The sequence below is a fragment of the Erpetoichthys calabaricus genome, chromosome 6, assembly GCF_900747795.2.
Source record: "Erpetoichthys calabaricus chromosome 6, fErpCal1.3, whole genome shotgun sequence".
NCBI lineage: Eukaryota > Metazoa > Chordata > Cladistia > Polypteriformes > Polypteridae > Erpetoichthys > Erpetoichthys calabaricus.
In genome coordinates this window covers 149,313,034-149,333,945 of record NC_041399.2, presented here as the reverse complement: position 1 = coordinate 149,333,945, position 20,912 = coordinate 149,313,034, and the positions used below count along the sequence as shown (strand labels likewise).

The 20,912-nt window shown below is 37.3% G+C and overlaps 1 protein-coding gene across 1 annotated transcript in view; it reads right to left on the bottom strand.

The window, feature by feature from the left end:
* The window catches only part of vps41 (VPS41 subunit of HOPS complex), a 198,518-nt gene that overhangs the window by 23,595 nt on the left and 154,011 nt on the right, over positions 1-20,912 (bottom strand). The gene's annotated exons all lie outside the window — the stretch shown is intronic.

The window sequence follows — 20,912 nt, the reverse complement described above, 5'->3', positions numbered from 1 at the left end:
AAATAGAGGAAACAACAAGAAGGTTTAAAGCAAAACAAAAAGAATGGACGGAAGAAGCTTTAAGAGCAAGTTCTACAATACAGCAGATAAGCAGTAGCCAATCTCTCATCTCTTTTAGCTCTACGTTTTATGAAAGCTAGCATATCCAATGTATGAATTGCCTACAGTCCATATTCAAGTTGAATTTTTATCATCTGATGCAGTATACCCATATTTGCTCAGATTGTTAGTGGAAAAGGGATGAGGATATGAAGATCAGTAGTAATATATAAATGCAAATACATAACTGTACTGACTTTATAAATCAAATTAGATTAGGCAAAGCAATTCTGTCAAAAATACAGAACAATCAACGCTACATATGAAACACTTAAGATTAAGTTTAAGATTCAATTTATGTGAAATAGTGTGAACAGAGTGTTCAGTCTGAGGTAATTCTTTATGTACAGTGAGACATTAAAGAGGTTAAAGTGAGGTTCAGTATTTATTTTAGAACAACATTTATTCTTGCCAAATTCTGAGAAAGGTTATAACTGTTCCTCATGGAGACAATTTGCTTCTGTTCTAGTTTTAGATAATGTATCACTTTCCTAATGAATGAATAAGCAATGTGGTGCAGGATATCACAATTTTCTTCTACCTGGCGTTACTACAAATGAGGCAATTAAAGGACTGGAAATAATATAAAATTCAAAGGTATCAGAGAGAAGCAAATATTTTTGGACTATTCCCAAAACATACAGCCTAGCGAATTATAAATTTCATTACTTAATGAAATTTTTTTTTTTTTTTAACTTGTTCCAGATAGATATTAGATAATTAGAGCTGATGAGTCTAATATACAAGCTGAGTTACATTCTTCATCTGAGACTCTTTTTGAAAGTTCATGCTTCCGTCACTGCCTAAGATCATCTAAGGATGTGTTCCTTGACATAAATTGCTAGCATAGTTTCAGGCATTATAAAATATATAGCATGCTACTAGAAGCATTTTTCTTGAATTATATACACTGCCAATACAGAGATCTCTAAAAGTGTGCACTAATAGCAACCTTCCACAAAGTAAAGTCTCAAAACAAAGGACTTTATGCATTCCAAAGAAATGACATTAAAAATGTATCCAGATTTTTAAAAAAGAATGAGTACAGCATACAGAAGAATAAAAAGATATAAAAACTTGAAAAGAATATTCATTTTAACAGTATTACTTCTCCCAGCTAAAGTGGGACGAAGAGAAGACCATCTGTGAAAAAGGATTTCTATAATATTGCAAAAATTAAAACTGAAAACATCTTTTAAGTTTTCTTGTGACCATAACTCCAAGATACTATACTTGAATGCTTTTGTATAGTTTAATATGGAAGACAAATCACTGGGAAAAGTATGCTCTGAATCTGTAATGCAGATAATATATCTATACATATTAATAAAAGGCAAAGCCCTCACTGATTCACTGACTGACTCATCACTAATTCTCGAACTTCCCGTGTAGGTGGAAGGCTGAAATTTGGCAGGCTCATTCCTTACAGCTTACTTACAAAAGTTAGGCAGGTTTCATTTCGAAATTCTACGCGTAATGGTCATAACTGGAACCTGTTTTTTGTCCATATACTGTAATGGAGGAGGCGGAGTCACGTATCGTGTCATCACGCCTCCTACGTAATCACGTGAACTAAAAACAAGGAAGAGATTTACAGCACGAATCAAACGCGGGAACGAAGGTAAATGACGTTAATTTTTGAGTGTCTTTTAATACTGTGTAAGCATACATATTAACACATGTGCAATTAAACGTTTGCATTTACGGGGTGATTTCTCAGGCTTAAAAGCTCGCCTTTTACTAAAAAGGTAAATGGAAACTGTTTTCATTCTGAAGGCCACAAACCACGTTAGATTTCAGACGTTAAACGCGCAAAAATGTCGGTACACCAGATAAATAAGCGCAACATATTATCAGTTGTATTGTATGCTTACAATACATATAGAAATGTGTTAATCGTTAACTAATATTATGGGATGGTGTTTTTCGACTCGCGCCTTGATTTAAACGATTGCATTCCTTGGTGCGTTTGCGTAGCTTATTGTCAATATCTTTACACCTCTTTTTAAGACTTAATTTAAAAAGGTTTTCTTTTGTTCTTAATTAAAATTTAAAAGCAATACTTCACCGCTGCGAAGCCCCTCTAGCGCTGACGTCCGAGGTTCGATTACCGTAAGCGAGTGCAGTGAGTGTGTACGCCTGATGAGCCAAGAATAAGGGGGAAAGACGTGTCGCGTACTCTTTGCATTATTTGACAGTAAACTATTTTCAATCATTCTATGATCTGCTTCTCACAACTGAAGGCACCGTGGCTGATGTTACCTCACTTGCTGGCCAACCATAAGCATTACCTGGTAGGTAACCACCCACTCACTTCACTCCCTTACGGGAATCGAACCTCGGACGTCAGCGCTACAGGCAAAGCCCCTAAAATTGCGCCACGGCGTGTGGTTAGTTTATTTGACAACATGTAGATCGGGGTAATTACATTCCGCGTCACGGCGTGTGGTTCGTTTATTTGACAACATGTAGATCGGGGTAATTACATTCACGGCATTCGTAGTCTGATTCACAATCTGATTGTATGGGTGGTTACCTACTAGGTAACGCTTATAGTTGGCCAGCAAGTCAGGTCGAAGTGATCACTCGAGTGAAGGTAGCTTCACAAAAAAACAGATCCTTAACAAACTGTTGTTAGTATATTTTCCCTCAATTTAAAAAGGTTTTCTTTTCTTCTTAATAAAAGTTTAAAAGCGGTACTTCGCCGGTGCAAAGCGCGTGGATTTGACCGACTGACACATACAGACATATTCATGAGTGCAGGTACTTCGGAAAGAAAGCACCGTGTAAACCTAAAGTTTAAATTAATTTCATAGATCTACAAAAGGTTGCCATTCATTTGAGGCAAGATTGCTTTTCTTCTGTACAACTATACGTTGCATTCTCAAGAGTGCTTGCACGGCTTATAGATATATATATATATATATGTATGTATTTCTATATATAAATATGTAAGCTTATAAGTACTGCCTTACTTCTCTTTAAGAAAGGAAGATGTAATGATACTTGATTTAAACGATTCCATGTCTTCCTGGGTTTGCGTAGCTTATTGTCAATATCTTTACACCTTTTTTTAAGACTTATTGACTGAAATGGGCTTTCACGAAAAAAGTTAGGGCTTTGCTACAGGATACACCCTACACAAGTTAAGCAAGTAAAAATAAAATATATATTTCTGTTTTATTTAAACCTTTTAAGTTCATATGCATAGCCCCATTAAGCTGTTTTATTTTTTTTTCTTTCTTCAGTAATATTTAATCTCCTTAAAGAAAAAGAACATATCCATTTTACTTTTTTTGTATCTCTTTAGTAATATTTTAGTGTAAAAGGATAACCAGTATTTAAACATTTTATGTTACTTTATAAATTTATTTTACACAATGTTGAAAAATTAATAAGAAAGCTACATATTTTGGCAGCTGCTGCTTTAATTTTCAATGAAATGAAAAAACCTCTCCAAGAGAAAACGTCAATGAAGAAGAAACAGTTTGCACTTTCTAAAAATGAGAAACCCTCATTTATAAAAGTTTGCTGCAGATGACTTAACTGAAAATAAATGAATAGTTCCTATGTGTATAATACATATTTATCTATTGTACTTATGCCTTTATTCCAGCAACTTGCAACATCTGAGGTACAATTTGTTACATTACTTTTGTTTTTTGCAGCACAGGCAGGTGAAGTGACTTCCTCAGGGTCACACAGTGGTGTCAGTACCAGGATTTGAACTGACAAGCTCCGGGTTTACTGAAATATTACTGAAGAAAGAAAAAAAACGAAAACGGGCAAATAGGGCTATGCATACAGATGTCCATCCATCCATTATCCAACCCGCTATATCCTAAATACAGGAGCCAATAAGTAGATATGTATATATACAGTATATATATATATATATATATATATGTGAATGTATGTATGTATATATCCATCCATCCATCCATTTTCCAACCCGCTGAATCCGAACACAGGGTCACGGGGGTCTGCTGGAGCCAATCCCAGCCAACACAGGGCACAAGGCAGGAAACAATCCTGGGCAGGGTGCCAACCCACCACAGGACACACACAAACACACCCACACACCAAGCACACACTAGGGCCAATTTAGAATCGCCAATCCACCTAACCTGCATGTCTTTGGACTGTGGGAGGAAACCGGAGCGCCCGGAGGAAACCCACGCAGACACGGGGAGAACATGCAAACTCCACGCAGGGAGGACCCGGGAATCGAACCCAGGTCCCCAGATCTCCCAACTGCGAGGCAGCAGCGCTACCCACTGCGCCACCGTGCCGCCCAGTATGTATGTCTATATTTATATCTATATATATATGTATATGTAGATATGTCAATTTGTGTATGTATATATATATGTATATGTGGATGTGTATATGTATATGTAGATATGTGTATATGTAGATATGTATATATATGTATATATGTTTATGTATATATATGGTTACATAACCTCTTTAACACACTACTTCTCCGCTGCGAAGCGCGGGTATTTTGCTATATGTAGATATCTGTATATGTAGATATGTATACATATGTATATATGTATATGTATATATATATGTTTACATAACCTGTTTAACACACTACTTCTCCGCTGCGAAGCGCGGGTATTTTGATATATATATATATATATATATATATATATATATATATATATATATATATATATATATATATATATGACAGCAACACTCATAACAATGACAACACAATTACATATATATATATGTAGATATGTATATATATATGTGTCAATCTATCTATGTATGTCTAGATATATATGTAGATATGTATATATATGTGTATATATATGTAGATGTGTATATATGTAGATATGTAAATATTTATGTATATATGTGTGTGTATATATATATATATATATATATATATATATATATATATATATATATGTGTGTGTGTGTGTGTATGTATGTATGTGTATATGTATATGTGTGTGTTTATGTATGTGTGTATATATATGTTGATATGTGTATATATATATATATATATGTACAGTATATATATGTAGATATGTGTATATGTAGATATGTATATATATGTATATGTATATATATGTTTATGTGTGTGTGTGTGTGTGTATATTATATATATATAAAAGACAGCAACACTCATAACAATGACAACACAATTACATTGACAATCATGTTACGTTATTTTTAAAATGTTTCCTTTTTTTTTTCATAACCTCTTTAACACACTACTTCTCCGCTGCGAAGCGCGGGTATTTTGCTATTTATATATATATATGTAGATATGTAAATTTGTATATGTATATATATATGTATATGTGGATGTGTATATGTATATATACGTATGTATATGTAGATATGTGTATATGTAGATATGTATATATATGTATATATGTTTATGTATATATATAGTTACATAACCTCTTTAACACACTACTTCTCCGCTGCGAAGCGCGGGTATTTTGCTATATGTAGATATCTGTATATGTAGATATGTATATATATGTATATATGTATATGTATATATATATGTTTACATAACCTCTTTAACACAGTACTTCTCCGCTGCGAAGCGCGGGTATTTTGCTATATATATAAATATATATATATATATATATATATATATATATATATATATATATATGACAGCAACACTCATAACAATGACAACACAATTACATATATATATATATATATGTACATATGTATATATATATGTGTCAATCTATCTATGTATGTATGTCTAGATATATATATATACAGTGGTGTGAAAAACTATTTGCCCCTTTCCTGATTTCTTATTCTTTTGCATGTTTGTCACACAAAATGTTTCTGATCATCAAACACATTTAACCATTAGTCAAATATAACACAAGTAAACACAAAATGCAGTTTTTAAATGATGGTTTTTATTATTTAGGGAGAAAAAAAATCCAAACCTACATGGCCCTGTGTGAAAAAGTAATTGCCCCCTTGTTAAAAAATAACCTAACTGTGGTGTATCACACCTGAGTTCAATTTCCATAGCCACCCCCAGGCCTGATTACTGCCACACCTGTTTCAATCAAGAAATCACTTAAATAGGAGCTGCCTGACACAGAGAAGTAGACCAAAAGCACCTCAAAAGCTAGACATCATGCCAAGATCCAAAAAAATTCAGGAACAAATGAGAACAGAAGTAATTGAGATCTATCAGTCTGGTAAAGGTTATAAAGCCATTTCTAAAGCTTTGGGACTCCAGCGAACCACAGTGAGAGCCATTATCCACAAATGGCAAAAACATGGAACAGTGGTGAACCTTCCCAGGAGTGGCCGGCCGACCAAAATTACCCCAAGAGCGCAGAGACGACTCATCCGAGAGGTCACAAAAGACCCCAGGACAATGTCTAAAGAACTGCAGGCCTCACTTGCCTCAATTAAGGTCAGTGTTCACGACTCCACCATAAGAAAGAGACTGGGCAAAAAACGGCCTGCATGGCAGATTTCCAAGACGCAAACCACTTAAGCAAAAAGAACATTAGGGCTCGTCTCAATTGTGCTAAGAAACATCTCAATGATTGCCAAGACTTTTGGGAAAATACCTTGTGGACTGATGAGACAAAAGTTGAACTTTTTGGAAGGCAAATGTCCCGTTACATCTGGCGTAAAAGGAACACAGCATTTCAGAAAATGAACATCATACCAACAGTAAAATATGGTGGTGGTAGTGTGATGGTCTGGGGTTGTTTTGCTGCTTCAGGACCTGGAAGGCTTGCTGTGATAGATGGAACCATGAATTCTACTGTCTACCAAAAAATCCTGAAGGAGAATGTCCAGCCATCTGTTCGTCAACTCAAGCTGAAGCGATCTTGGGTGCTGCAACAGGACAATGACCCAAAACACACCAGCAAATCCACCTCTGAATGGCTGAAGAAAAACAAAATGAAGACTTTGGAGTGGCCTAGTCAAAGTCCTGACCTGAATCCAATTGAGATGCTATGGCATGACCTTAAAAAGGCGGTTCATGCTAGAAAACCCTCAAATAAAGCTGAATTACAACAATTTTGCAAAGAGGAGTGGGCCAAAATTCCTCCAGAGTGCTGTAAAAGACTCATTGCAAGTTATTGCAAACGCTTGATTGCAGTTATTGCTGCTAAGAGTGGCCCAAGCAGTTATTAGGTTTAGGGGGCAATTACTTTTTCACACAGGGCCATGTAGGTTTGGATTTTTTTTTCTCCCTAAATAATAAAAACCACCATTTACAAACTGCATTTTGTTTTTACTTGTGTTATATTTGACTAATGGTTAAATGTGTTTGATGATCAGAAGCATTTTGTGTGACAAACATGCAAAAAAATAAGAAATCAGGAAGGGGGCAAATAGTTTTTCACACCACTGTATATGTACATATGTATATATATATGTGTATATATATCTAGATGTGTATATATGTAGATATGCAAATATTTATATATATATATATGTGTCTGTGTGTGTATATATATATATATATATATATATATATATATATGTATATATATATGTATATATATATATATGTGTGTGTGTGTTTATGTATGTGTGTATATATATGTTGATATGTGTGTATATATATATATATATATATATATATATATATATATGTATATATATGTGGATGTGTATATGTATATACCGTCTTTTTCCGAAAATAAGACACTGTCTTACTTTCTTTTTTGGTCCAAAATACGCACTAGGGCTTATTTTCGGGGGAGGACAAAAATAAAAGTATATTTATATATTTTTATTTAATATTTATTTATTTTACACAGAATACAGAAATTAAAATTTATTCAATTACAGTCATGTCATCTTCTTCTGGAACATCGTCATAAATCAAGATTTACACCCCTGGAGTCTTCCACAATTCCCTTTTTGTACTCGACGGAATAGCTCTTTCGTTTTGTACTCATTTTAACTGCGGTTAAAAATTATTCACTTTATAAAAAATAAAATTACGTATGAGGAAATAATCAGACTTACAAGACTGAAATGAACAAACATTGCATCTGCACTGTCGCTCAATGTAGACTGCTGCCTTAACGAACAATTATTTATAGTGTGCGCCAACGACGCATTCCGTCGCATTCCGCATATGCATGCCCCCCTCCACCCCCTCCCCACCTCATTCGACCATACTCTGCGATACGCGCGACGCAGTACAACACAGCAGAGCAGAGCGGACACAATATTTACGGTATGTATTCATGCTGCCTTATGTTGTATTTTTAAGATAAATTCCAAGAATTAATTTGAAACGAACTGTAGAGGTAAACAATGAATTTCTCGGAATATTTTATTTCAAACATTTCTCTGAAATACGAGTATTAGGGAAGCTAAACATACTTAATAAATCAACAGCATTTTTTAACGAATTCTTTTTTTCACATTATTTTAACTAGGGCTTATTTTCGGGGGAGGGCTTATATTACAAAAAGTTCCGAAAATCTCGATAGGGCTTATTTTCGGGGGATGTCTTATTTTCGGAAAAAGACGGTATATATGTAGATATGTGTATATGTAGATATGTATATATATGCATATATATTTTTATGTGTGTGTGTGTGTGTATATTATATATATAAAAGACAGCAACACTCATAACAATGACAACACAATTACATTGACAATCATGTTACGTTATTTTTAAAATGTTTCCTTTTTTTTTTCATAACCTCTTTAACACACTACTTCTCCGCTGCGAAGCGCGGGTATTTTGCTAGTATGATATATATATATGATATATATAGATATAGATATATATATATATATATATATATATATATATATATATATATATATATATATATATATATACTAGCCATGTGCGCCCAACTACGTTGCGTGTGTTAAAGTTGTCTGTGAAGGGCTCCCTGTTTAAACGCGGCTGCCAGGCGTGAACTGGGCCCTTCGTTGCACAGCATTATGATTTTTTATAAGGGAAACAAAATTACAAAACAAAACCCTTGGACATTGATTCGATAGGAACGGCCTACTCGGAATCACTGTCCGAATAGTAATTATGTGGTGGTGTAGGAGCATTTCTGCTTCTCTCCGTTCATAGTCCGTCTCATTTTCACGATGCTGTTGTTTCCTCTCACGATCTCTTCTCAACCTTTCTCCAATCTCGCAGGTTGCTTTGTGGCAATCCAAAGAGTAAGGAAATATACACGGAGCAATGATTATAAAAGGGGGACACATAGGTATGCAGGCTCTTTAAAGCATAAATAGGGATCACTTCACTGACATGTGAGCAAGCCAGGGTACAACTGTGAGACGCGCAGCACTCGCCGGCTACAACGTAACAATAATAATTTCCAGAACGTGCTGTTACGTTGTCATTCATTTTACCCACTGTCTTTCTTTCATTCATATGTTACGTAGGAACGTACCTTTTATCTTCGGCAATCTCATTCTCTAACCAGGGCTCAGGAGCTAACCATTGTAACACTGTCCACCACCCCTTTCGTTATTCTGGCACATAGTTGACATCCGTGAGTAACAACAACGTACTAAACTGGAAAGTGGTCTACGCATGCGTGGAATTCGCGGACAAACAAAGATCAAGACCCAAATGAAGATTATATATAAAGATTAGTTAATTTAAAGCACAACAATTTGTTTAGTTTGAATGTCTGTGTTTTGAGGTGTTACTGGAGTAATACAGTCTTCAGTAGTATAAGCCTGGAGGAGATTCTTAATGCAATGCCTATGTTTTAGCTGTCTCTCTACTGCCATCTAGTGCTTCTTCTTCTAATTCATTCGCGGACAAACAAAGATCAAGATCCAAATGAAGTTTATATATAGATATTAGGGATGCACCGATACCGAAACGGGTATCTGGTATCGGCCTCGATACACCACATTTTCTAAAGTACTCGTACTCGTTAAAAGTCCCCCGATACCGGGGACCGATACCACGGTCTGAGAAATGTCTATGTTTGAGCGGCGTGTAAGGGGTTAATCACTGGCGCCGAGTGCCCGCCCCCAGGCCCCGGCTGCAGCTCAGAGCGGGGAGAAGGCGAGGCGAGACATGTCAGCCGTGTGGAACTATTTCAAAGTGAATGAAGACGACAAAACAAAGGCGGACTGCAAATTGTGCTCAGCGAAATTGTCCAGAGGAGGCTCAAAAGGTAGCGCATTTAACACAAGTAATTTAATCAAGCACCTAAAATCCCAACACGACAACGAGTACAAAGAGTTTACCCACGCTTCTAAACCAACACAACCCACGCTGCAGCAAACTCTTGCAAGACGAGAGAAAATGTCCAGAGACAATCCACGTGCTGTGAAAATAACACAGGCAATTATCGAGTACATTGCATTGAGTGACCAGCCACTCTCGGAGGTAGAAAATGTGGGATTCCTGCGTCTCCTCCATGTTCTGGAGCCCAGATATGATGTCCCAAGCCGCCACTACATGACTGACACGGAGCTGCCTAAACTACACGACTCCGTGAAAAAACATATCCACAGCCTACTGCAAGCCTCCTCTGCGTTTAGTTTCACCACGGATATTTGGACAAGTAGTGTTAGCCCCGTGTCGCTAATTAGCCTAACCTCCCAGTGGATAGACGAGAGTTTCTTGGTTTTTTTTGTTAAATTATATGACTAAAGCTGTTACCTGTAAATTTAAATAATGTTTTTATTAAGTACTCGGTATCGGCAAGTACTTGGTATCGGCGAGTACTGAAATGCAAGTACTCGTACTCGTTTTACAAAAAAGTGGTATCGGTGCATCCCTAATATATATATATATATATATATATATATATATATATATATATATATATATCATCATTATAAGAGATACTTTTTATTTAAGTGAATCCTTTATTACCCCTTTAATATCTGAAGTTTTCCAAATCCAGAAAAGCAAGTGTTCTTTAGCAACTGTAAAAAGCATCAGTGAGAAAGAACAGCTCTGTTGAGCTCTGTATTCTAGTGTTAAATAGTCTACATTTAAATTATTTATACAAATATAGGCTTCTAGGCTTGAATATAATTTTAGTTACACACTGTGACTGTATCCCAGATATACCAATTGTATCTAGCAGGGGGCGCATGCTCCCTGGGAAGAGGTTTGGTAGTGATAGCAGTCATTACTAACCCAACAATATAGAGTACCAGTCTTTCCAACATGACACAAAGTATGGCATCATACCTAAAACATACCTTGGACAACAGTGAGTTCATAACATGCTGAAATATCAATAGTTTCTAATTATTATAAGCACTCCTAATGAAACACACACCTGAAATAGTATAACTAGAAAGTAGGTAGAAAAGTAATACTGCTAATATGGAACAAGTGGGGGTTTTGCTGAAAGTACAGCATGTAAATCAGAATACATTACAACATTTAAAATAAATCTCTGTAAGGAAAGAAAGGAAGGAAACCTCTGACATATAAAATGAATACCACTTAAAATAATAATAACAATTACAAATTTATAAAGAATGTAGCAAAGCTATATTCCTCATGACAGATTAATTTAATTTATTAAATTAATTAATTAATTTAATTTTTCTGTATGGACATTGTAGTTCCAGTAAGAACTGTACACTGCTATGCTAACAACAAGCCATGGATTACAAGTGACATCAAGAGCCTTTTGAACCAGAAGAAAAGGGCTTTTAAAGACGGTGATCAGCATGAGCTCAAGCGCGTGCAGAAGGAACTCCGAGTGCAGCTCAGGGCGGCGAAGGAGCAGTACAGGAGAAAGCTGGAGCAGAAGTTGCAGAATAACAGCATGAAGGAAGTGTGGGATGGGATGAAGATCATCACTGGCTGCAGCTCGAAGCGGGGTACCACCATCGAGAGAGACGTGAAGAGAGCAAACCAAATGAACAACTTCTTTAACAGGTTTGACCACCCTAACCCACTCTCACTCTCACCTCGGAGTACTGCACCCTCCACACATCCTTCTGCTGATACCAGACTAGGAGAGACATCCCCACCCATAATTACAACAGCGCAAGTAAGCAGACAGCTGAGGAGACTTCGTGCCAGCAAAGCAGCGGGTCCAGATGGAGTATCGCCACGACTGCTGAAGGTCTGTGCATCGGAGCTGGGGGGTCCTCTACAGCGCATCTTCAACCTGAGCCTGGAACAGGGGAGAGTCCCGAGGCTTTGGAAAACATCTTGTATCACCCCAGTCCCAAAGGTATCACGTCCTAGTGAGCTGAATGACTTTCGGCCTGTTGCTCTGACATCACATGTGATGAAGACCATGGAGAGGCTGCTGCTTCACCACCTTAGGCCACAGGTTCAACACGTCCTTGACCCTCTGCAGTTTGCATATCAGGAGAAGGTGGGAGCGGAGGATGCCATCATCTATATGCTACACCGATCCCTCTCTCACTTGGACAGAGGCAGTGGTGCTGTAGAATTATGTTTCTAGACTTCTCTAGCGCCTTCAACACAATCCAACCTCTGCTCCTTAGGGACAAGCTGACAGAGATGGGATTAGATTCATACCTAGTGGCATGGATCGTGGACTATCTTAAAGACAGACCTCAGTATGTGCGTCTTGGGAACTGCACGTCTGACATTGTGGTCAGCAACACAGGAGCGCCACAAGGGACTGTACTTTCTCCGGTCCTGTTCAGCCTATATACATCGGACTTGCCATGTGCAAAAGTTTGCTGATGACACTGCTATTGTGGGCTGCATCAGGAATGGGCTGGAGGATGAGTATAGGGACCTAATCAATGACTTTGGTAAATGGTGCGACTCAAACCACCTACAACTGAACACCAGCAAAACCAAGGAATTGGTGGTGGATTTTAGGAGGCCCAGACCCCTCATAGACCCCATGATCATCAAAGGTGACTGTGTGCAGATGGTGCAGACCTATAAATATCTGGGAGTGCAGCTGGATGATAAATTAGACTGGACTGCCAATACTGATGCGCTGTGCAAGAAAGGACAGAGCCGACTATACTTCCTTAGAAGGCTGGCGTCCTTCAACATCTGCAATAAGATGCTGCAGATGTTCTATCAGACAGTTGGGGCGAGCGCCCTCTTCTACGCAGTGGTGTGCTGGGGAGGCAGCATTAAGAGGAAAGACGCCTCACGCCTGGACAAACTGGTGAGGAAGGCAGGCTCTATTGTTGGCATGGAGCTGGACAGTTTAACATCTGTGGCAGAGCGAAGGGCGCTCAGCAGGCTCCTATCAATTATGGAGAATCCACTGCATCCACTAAATAGTATCATCTCCAGACAGAAGAGCAGCTTCAGCGACAGACTGCTGTCAATGTCCTGCTCCACTGACAGATTGAGGAGATCGTTCCTCCCCCAAACTATGCGACTCTTCAATTCCACCCGGGGGTGTAAACGTTAACATTTAACATTATACAAAGTTATTGTCTGTTTTTACCTGCATTATTATCATTCTTTAATTTAATATTATTTATTGTATCATTATGCTGGTGCTGGAGAATGTGAATTGGGATTAATAAAGTATCTATCTATCTATCTATCTATCTATCTATCTATCTATCTATCTATCTATCTATCTATCTATCTATCTATCTATCTATCTATCTATCTATCTATCTATCTATCTATCTAATAACCAGTGTTTACTTCTATATGTCCATTAATATTCACTGTTCAAGCCAATTCATGTTTTAAAACTATATTAGGAAGGAGTCTTTTTTAATTCTTCTAGGAATAAATAAGGAGAATTTCACATGTAGGGTATATGCTTTAGCTAAAACCATTAACTTCACTGAGAAGACAAAATCATACCAGATAACACGTAATAAGTCACTGCTAACTGCAGTGAAAACTTTTCTTTTTTTAACTTTTCTTCCTTTATAGTAATTCAAGTGTGTGTTCAGACCAAAGTGTGTGTGTGTGTGTCTGTATTTATTTACTTACTTGACTACCTATTTATGTATTTATTTATTTAAAGAGCTTCTATAAAAAGACAAATCTCTCCCTGGGGACAAATAAAGTTTGTTTGTTCGTTCTATCAGGGCACGGTGGCGCAGTGGGTAGCGCTGCTGCCTCGCAGTTGGGAGACCTGGGGACCCGGGTTCGCTTCCCGGGTCCTCCCTGCGTGGAGTTTGCATGTTCTCCCCGTGTCTGCGTGGGTTTCCTCCGGGCGCTCCGGTTTCCTCCCACAGTCCAAAGACATGCAGGTTAGGTGGATTGGCGATCCTAATTTGGCCCTAGTGTGTGCTTGGTGTGTGGGTGTGTTTGTGTGTGTCCTGCGGTGGGTTGGCACCCTGCCCAGGATTGGTTCCCTGCCTTGTGCCCTGTGTTGGCTGGGATTGGCTCCAGCAGACCCCCGTGACCCTGTGTTCGGATTCAGCGGGTTGGAAAATGGATGGATGGATGGATGTTCGTTCTATCATAAATAGTCCTCTTTTTAACTGCCATTACAGAAAGTCCAAGAAAAAAAATTAAGATCAGATTATTCTTAAAATGAATCTCATTCTTCACTTTGGTGAGAATAATACATTTTCTTTTCCCAAAATTTGTCAAACTGGATAATAAAAGCCTAACGAGAATTTTACCAGGTAAGTGATGAGCTCCTGCTGTTTTAGGGTTCTCTCCAATAGCATTTTCAAGGATTTTAAAAAACAACCTTGACATTAATTTTGTAGAATTTGCACAATCTAATCTTTCAGAAAGTACTGTGTCATGTTTTTTTTTCAAGCCTTGTCTTCAGTATCATTTAATTTATTCTGAAGTTTTAAAATTTGATTTTCTGTACTGCTCACACACTCATTTTCCAGCTGTTCAAGGTGCAGTGTTAACATGTGTTGGGCTAAGCACTAATTGTTTCCATTGGTTCATAAAGTTGGCTCAACATTTAACATCAGAATGCAGAAAATCTGAATTTTCTTAATGAAGTCAAAGCATTGTTGCCAGAAAACAGTTGTCTCAATTTCTGAAGAACAGACAAGACCAACATTTTTTCTCTTGATGTTACATTTTATAAAGTAAACTATCAAACTCAGGGAATTAAGAATTCATCAAAATCATATAGCCACTGTTCCTATATGTCTTCCAAAAGGAATTTTTCTGGTTGCTCAGGTATAATATTTTAGTGAGCATAATGTACTTTTGGAATTTACTTAAAGAAAACTGATTGAAATGTGTATGTACTGTATGGAAATATTTAAATGATATATTTATAGAAGCCCACTTGTCTGTTTTAGGGGAAAGGACAGCAGTAGCATCAACATTATAACTTCAGACTTTCAATAGATTCACATTTTGTTCTGTCACCATCACAATACTGAAGATTTAAAATTTCTGCACAATGACCAGGAGGAAAGATAGAATCACTTTTTGAAACACGCTCAGTTCTAAAGCCAGGAAAATTGTTAAAATAGAAAAAAAAAAGGTCAATATGCAAAGCAAATATCAGAATCGATGAATCAATAAACATATGCAAAGTCTTTACATCCAAAAATGTTTTTGAGAAGACAATTTTCTGCAAAGATTAATCACAATATCCAGAGACTTGGACACTGAGAGCCTATGAAACACCATCTTTCATAGGCTAGAATCAATAACTTAATATGCCACAAAACCAGCAATGGGCATAGCAACCATAAACAATATGTCAATGACACTACAAAAATGCCAAAACGGTGGTGTCCTCAATACAAAACTACAATCCAAGACCAGAATGTGGTAACTTAATAAGCATAATGATATATAAAAACTCACATGGTGAAAATCAACAGATGCTCATGAATTAAGGGTAGAACTGAAATGTACACGTCAAAACCCCAAATCTTGACTCATTTTAGGTAATCCTGTGTATAATCTGACCATTTTCATTATAGTGCCCCACTTGTAAATGGATCAACAGATCGTTATCAAATTTATCAGGCTTCTTTACAATCATTAATACTTAAATAATTAAATACTTAATAATTAAACATAATTAAATAAACATGTATATTGTTTTATGTAAACTGATTTAAAGACAAAAGAACAACTGCTTTTTTTACCAAAGAAAGATTACATAAATAATTTCTTTCATCTTGAGATGAGGAAGGATGGGACAAAATATTTTAATACGACAGGAAGTAAGAAGTAGAAAGAGAGATCAGCCAACACTACAGCTGCTTCTTGCTTGGTTTAGGATTTTCATTTAAATTTTTCATTCTGCACACCAAAATATGACAAAATTTTGAATATCTGAAATATTTGAAAGAAATAAAATAATTTTGAAATTGATTAGCATGGACCACTATAGCTATGGAAATGAGCAGAAATGAATGGGTTTATTTAAATTTGTTTTCCACCCATTCCATATGAAAATGTCAAATGTAATCTCAAGCTTGGGGAGTGCTAAAACCTGTGGAGCTACCATATAACTGGGAAACTAAAGCAGAAGTAAGGGTGACAGCTAGAAGGATGCGTGGTGTAACATCTGGACAGTAGAAGGAGGATAAGGAAACCTGCTGATGGCATGGGGAAGTGAAGAAGATTATACAGAGGAAGAGTTTGTCAAAAGAGAAGTGAGATACTCAGAGAGATGCAGAAAGTATACAGGAGTACAAGGAGATAAGGTGTAAGGTGAAGAGCAGAGGTGGCGAAGGGCTTATGATGAGTCGTATGAGAGATTGGACACTAAGAAGGGAGAAAAGGACCAGTACTGATTGTCTAGACCAGTCTTTATTAAAGTGGGCGATAACGCCCCCTTGTGGGCGCTGGAGGCCTACAGGGGGGCGTTAAAGGGCCCAGAGAAAATTGGGGGGTGTTGAAGCGGTTTAGGGGGCGATGGCTGATCTGTGTTTTTTTTCTAATATTTTAAAATTTAAACTAAAATCAAAACCTACCTACTATACTACATCGATTATTTCGTTCTTATTCCTGTCCTGTGTGATTGTATAAATATAAATAATTTATCATGGCTTTCGTAGGTAGCCCATGAGCAATCAAGTTTTAACAAGTTTTTATTAAACAACGCGATTTATGCAATCCTGTATCAAGCGGCCGGATCATCGATACTTGTTCTAACTGATTCCGGTCGTTTTTATCGAAAATAAAAAATATAGAAAATAAAAAATATCGAATTAAAAAATGTCAAAATTTTCGTAAATAAAAAATTAATCTTAGCCCTAGCCTTAACCCCTAAACCAATTTTTTATTTATACTAAAATTTCGACATTTTTTAATTCAATATTTTTTATTTTCGATAAAAATGACGGTTACCGTTCTAACTTGCTCAGTACGAATTCCATCGAATGAGGTAAACGAGTTTGTGCATGTTTGTCTTATTCCTGTTGGTGCGTGCTGTATTTTAATCCTATATAAGAGTGCGTAATACTTCTTTTATTTTCATTAGCGTTTTTGCGCGCAATCGTTAGAAAGTTTTTTAAGCTCTATACTTTACTCACGTATTTGTAAAGACAAAACCATGTCGGAAGCAAAAAAGAAGAGACGGCAATACAGTGCGGAATATATTAAATACGGATTTGTTGAAAGTCCCAGAAATCCATCTTCGCCCATGTGCCTTCTTTGTCAAAAAACATTTTCGAATGAAGCGATGAAGCCTTCTAGGCTACAAGATCATTTGAATAAAATGCATCCAGATAAGAAAGAAAAAATGTGGCCTATTTTCAAGACCTGGAAAAGAAGTACATAGCTCAGCCAACTGTATCAAAACTTTTTTCAGCGGTTTCTAAGCAAGACGATGGCGGACTTCGAGCCTTGTACAATATCTGTTTGTTAATTGCTCAAACAGGCAAACCACACACTATTGGAGAAGAGTTAATTTTACCGGCAATAAAAGAAGTAATAACTACTGTGCTCCATAAACCAGTGGCAGATATTATTCGAAAAATTCCTTTGAGCAATAGTTCTGTGCAAAGACGAATTGATGAAATGGCTGAAAATATTGAAGACTCATTGTGCAATCATCTGAAGACTAGTCAATTCTCAATTCAGTTGGATGAGTCCACTTTACCAACTAATGAAGCACTATTGTTGTCATACGTGAGGTTTATTAAAGATGAGAAAATATGTTAAGAACTATTATTTGCTAGAAATTCAGAGACAGATACAACCGGAGAAACCATATTTAATACACTGGAAAAGTTTTGTGATGAGAAAGAAATTCCCTTGAAGAATATTATATCAGCTGCTACGGATGGCGCTCCGGCTATGACAGGGCATCACAAAGGCTTCATAGCGTACTTAAAAAATAAAATTCCAGATGTGTTTCGCTGTTCATTGCGTCATTCATCGACAACATTTGGTTGCGAGAAATTTGAGTGAACGGCTGTTTCAATCACTGCAACATGTCATCAAATCAGTCAATAAAAACCGAAAGAGCTCTTTAAATGACAGATTATTTAATCAGCTTTGTGTTGTTAATGATGAAGATTTCAACCGATTGCTGTTTTACACAGAAGTGCGTTGGCTATCAAGAGGTACTTGTCTGACTCGATTTTATAATCTGTTTGACTCTGTGATAGAGTTCTTGGAAAACAAAGACACAGAATTGCGCAACAACCTCATCACATCAAAGAATGATATCAATCTCCAACTTCAAGGTGACGACTTGATTAAAACAAAAAATATCGTTGCTGCTTTCGTAGCCAAACTGCTCTTACACAAGAAAAACATCGGCAGACGTGAGTTTCACAATTTCCCTAATTTATCAGCAGTACCCTTCATCAACGACGACTTGCTTGTTTACTGCCAACATTTGGAGAACCTCCACAGTGATTTCAAAGAACGGTTCCAGGACATTTTAAAATTGGAAATACCGGACTGGGTGTTGGATCCTTTTTCAAATCTCAACACAACAGGATCATCCCAGCTTGAGGAAGAACTTATAGAACTGACAACGAACGAGGAAAAAGAAAATCAAATTCAAAAATGGCTACCAAGAATTTTGGCTACAAAAGCCAATCCCACAATTGTACCCTGGATTGTGGTCGATTGTTCAACGATTTTTGGTAGCATTCCCATCGTCATATTTGTGTGAACGTGGATTTAGTGCTGTGGCAACGCTGCTAACTAAAAAGAGGAATCGTTTGCATGTTACCGAACGCGGTGACTTACGGCTGTTTTTGAGTAAATTCGAACCTGATATTAACAAACTTGTTAAAAATCATCAGATTCATCCTTCACATTAGATAAAGTTTTAAAATTTTAATTAAAATGTTTGTTTTAATTTGAATAAAAGTCTTTTTAAATATTATAAAGTTGCGTTTTTATTGCTCCCATTAGTTAGAAAGTCTCATTTAAAATGTAAGTTTGAGCTCAGAAACAGGATAAGACACATATGGCACGCTATAATTAAAGTAATGATTGCGTTTGTGATTTTTAAGATGTGGTAAAGTTAAAAATTTTTGGGGGCGCTAGAAAATAATTGATTCTCAAAGTGGACAGTAGACAAAATAAGTTCGAGAAACTCTGGTCTAGACAGAGAGGATGAGCTGGGAAAGAAATATAGCAGGTTAGGGTGATAAAGATGGAAAAATGCTCACAAGCGAGGAAAGTGTGTTGAGCAGATGGAAAGATTACTTTGAGAGGCTGATGAATGAAGGGAACGAGAGAGAGAAGGTTGGATGATGGGGAGATAGTGAATCAGGAAGTACAATGGATTAGCAAGTAGGAGGTAAGGACAGCTATGAAGAGGATGATGAATGGAAAGCCTGTTGGTTAAGATGATAAACCTGTGGAAGCATGGAGGTGTTTAGGAGAAATGGCATTGGAGTTTTTAATCAAATTGTTTAATGCAATCTTGGAAAGTGAGAGGATGCATGAAGAGTGGAGAAGTAGTGTAGAGAAGGCCAAAAGGAGTTGCATTGTGTCTTTGTGGACACATGTGAAAGGGTACCTAGAGAGGAGTTGTGACACTGTAGGAGGAAGTCAGGAGTGACAGAGAAGTATGTAACAATGGTACAAGGTATGTACAAGAGAAGTGTGACAGTGGTGAGGTCCACGGTAGGAGTTATGGTTGTGTTCAAGGTGAAGGTGGGATTACATCAGGGCTTGGGTCTGAGCACTTTCCTATTTGTAATGGTGATGGACAGGATGACAGATGAGATTAGATAGGAGTCCCTGTGGACAATGACGCTTGCTTCTCGCTTCTGATCTGTAGTGAGAGTAAGGAGCAGGTTGAGGAGACTCTGGAGTGGTGGAGATATACTCTAGATAGGAGAGGAATGAAGTTCAGTAGGAACAAGACAGAATACATGTTTATGAATGAAAAGGAGGTGTCAGGAATGATGAGGACACAGGGAGTATAGTTGGGAAAGTGGATGAGTTTAAGTACTTGGGATCAACAGTACACAGTAATAGGGTGTGTGGAAAAGAGGTGAAGAAGAGAGTGCAGGCGGGTGGAGTGGGCTGGGAACAGTTTCAGGAGTGATTTGTGATAGATGGGTACAGGAAGAGTGAAAGGGAGGGTCTACAAGACCCTAGTGAGTCCAGCTATGTTATAAGAGTTGAAAATAGTGGCACTGACCAAAACATGACAGACAGAGCTGGTGGTGGCAGAGTTAAAGATATTAAGATTTGCAGTGGGTTGCAATGGGTGTGACAAGGATAGATAGGATTAGAAACGAGTGCATTAGAGGGTCAGCTCAGGCTCAGCTGTTGGGAGACAAAGTCAGAGAGGCGAGATTGCGTTAGTTTGGACATGTACAGAGGACAGATGCTGGGTATATTGGGAGAAGGATGTTAAGGATGGAGCTTCCATGTAAGAGGAAAAGAGGAAGGCTTAAGAGAAGGTTTATGGAACGTGGTGAGAGAAGATGGGAAGATGGGGTATTTAACAGAGCTAGATGCAAAGGAC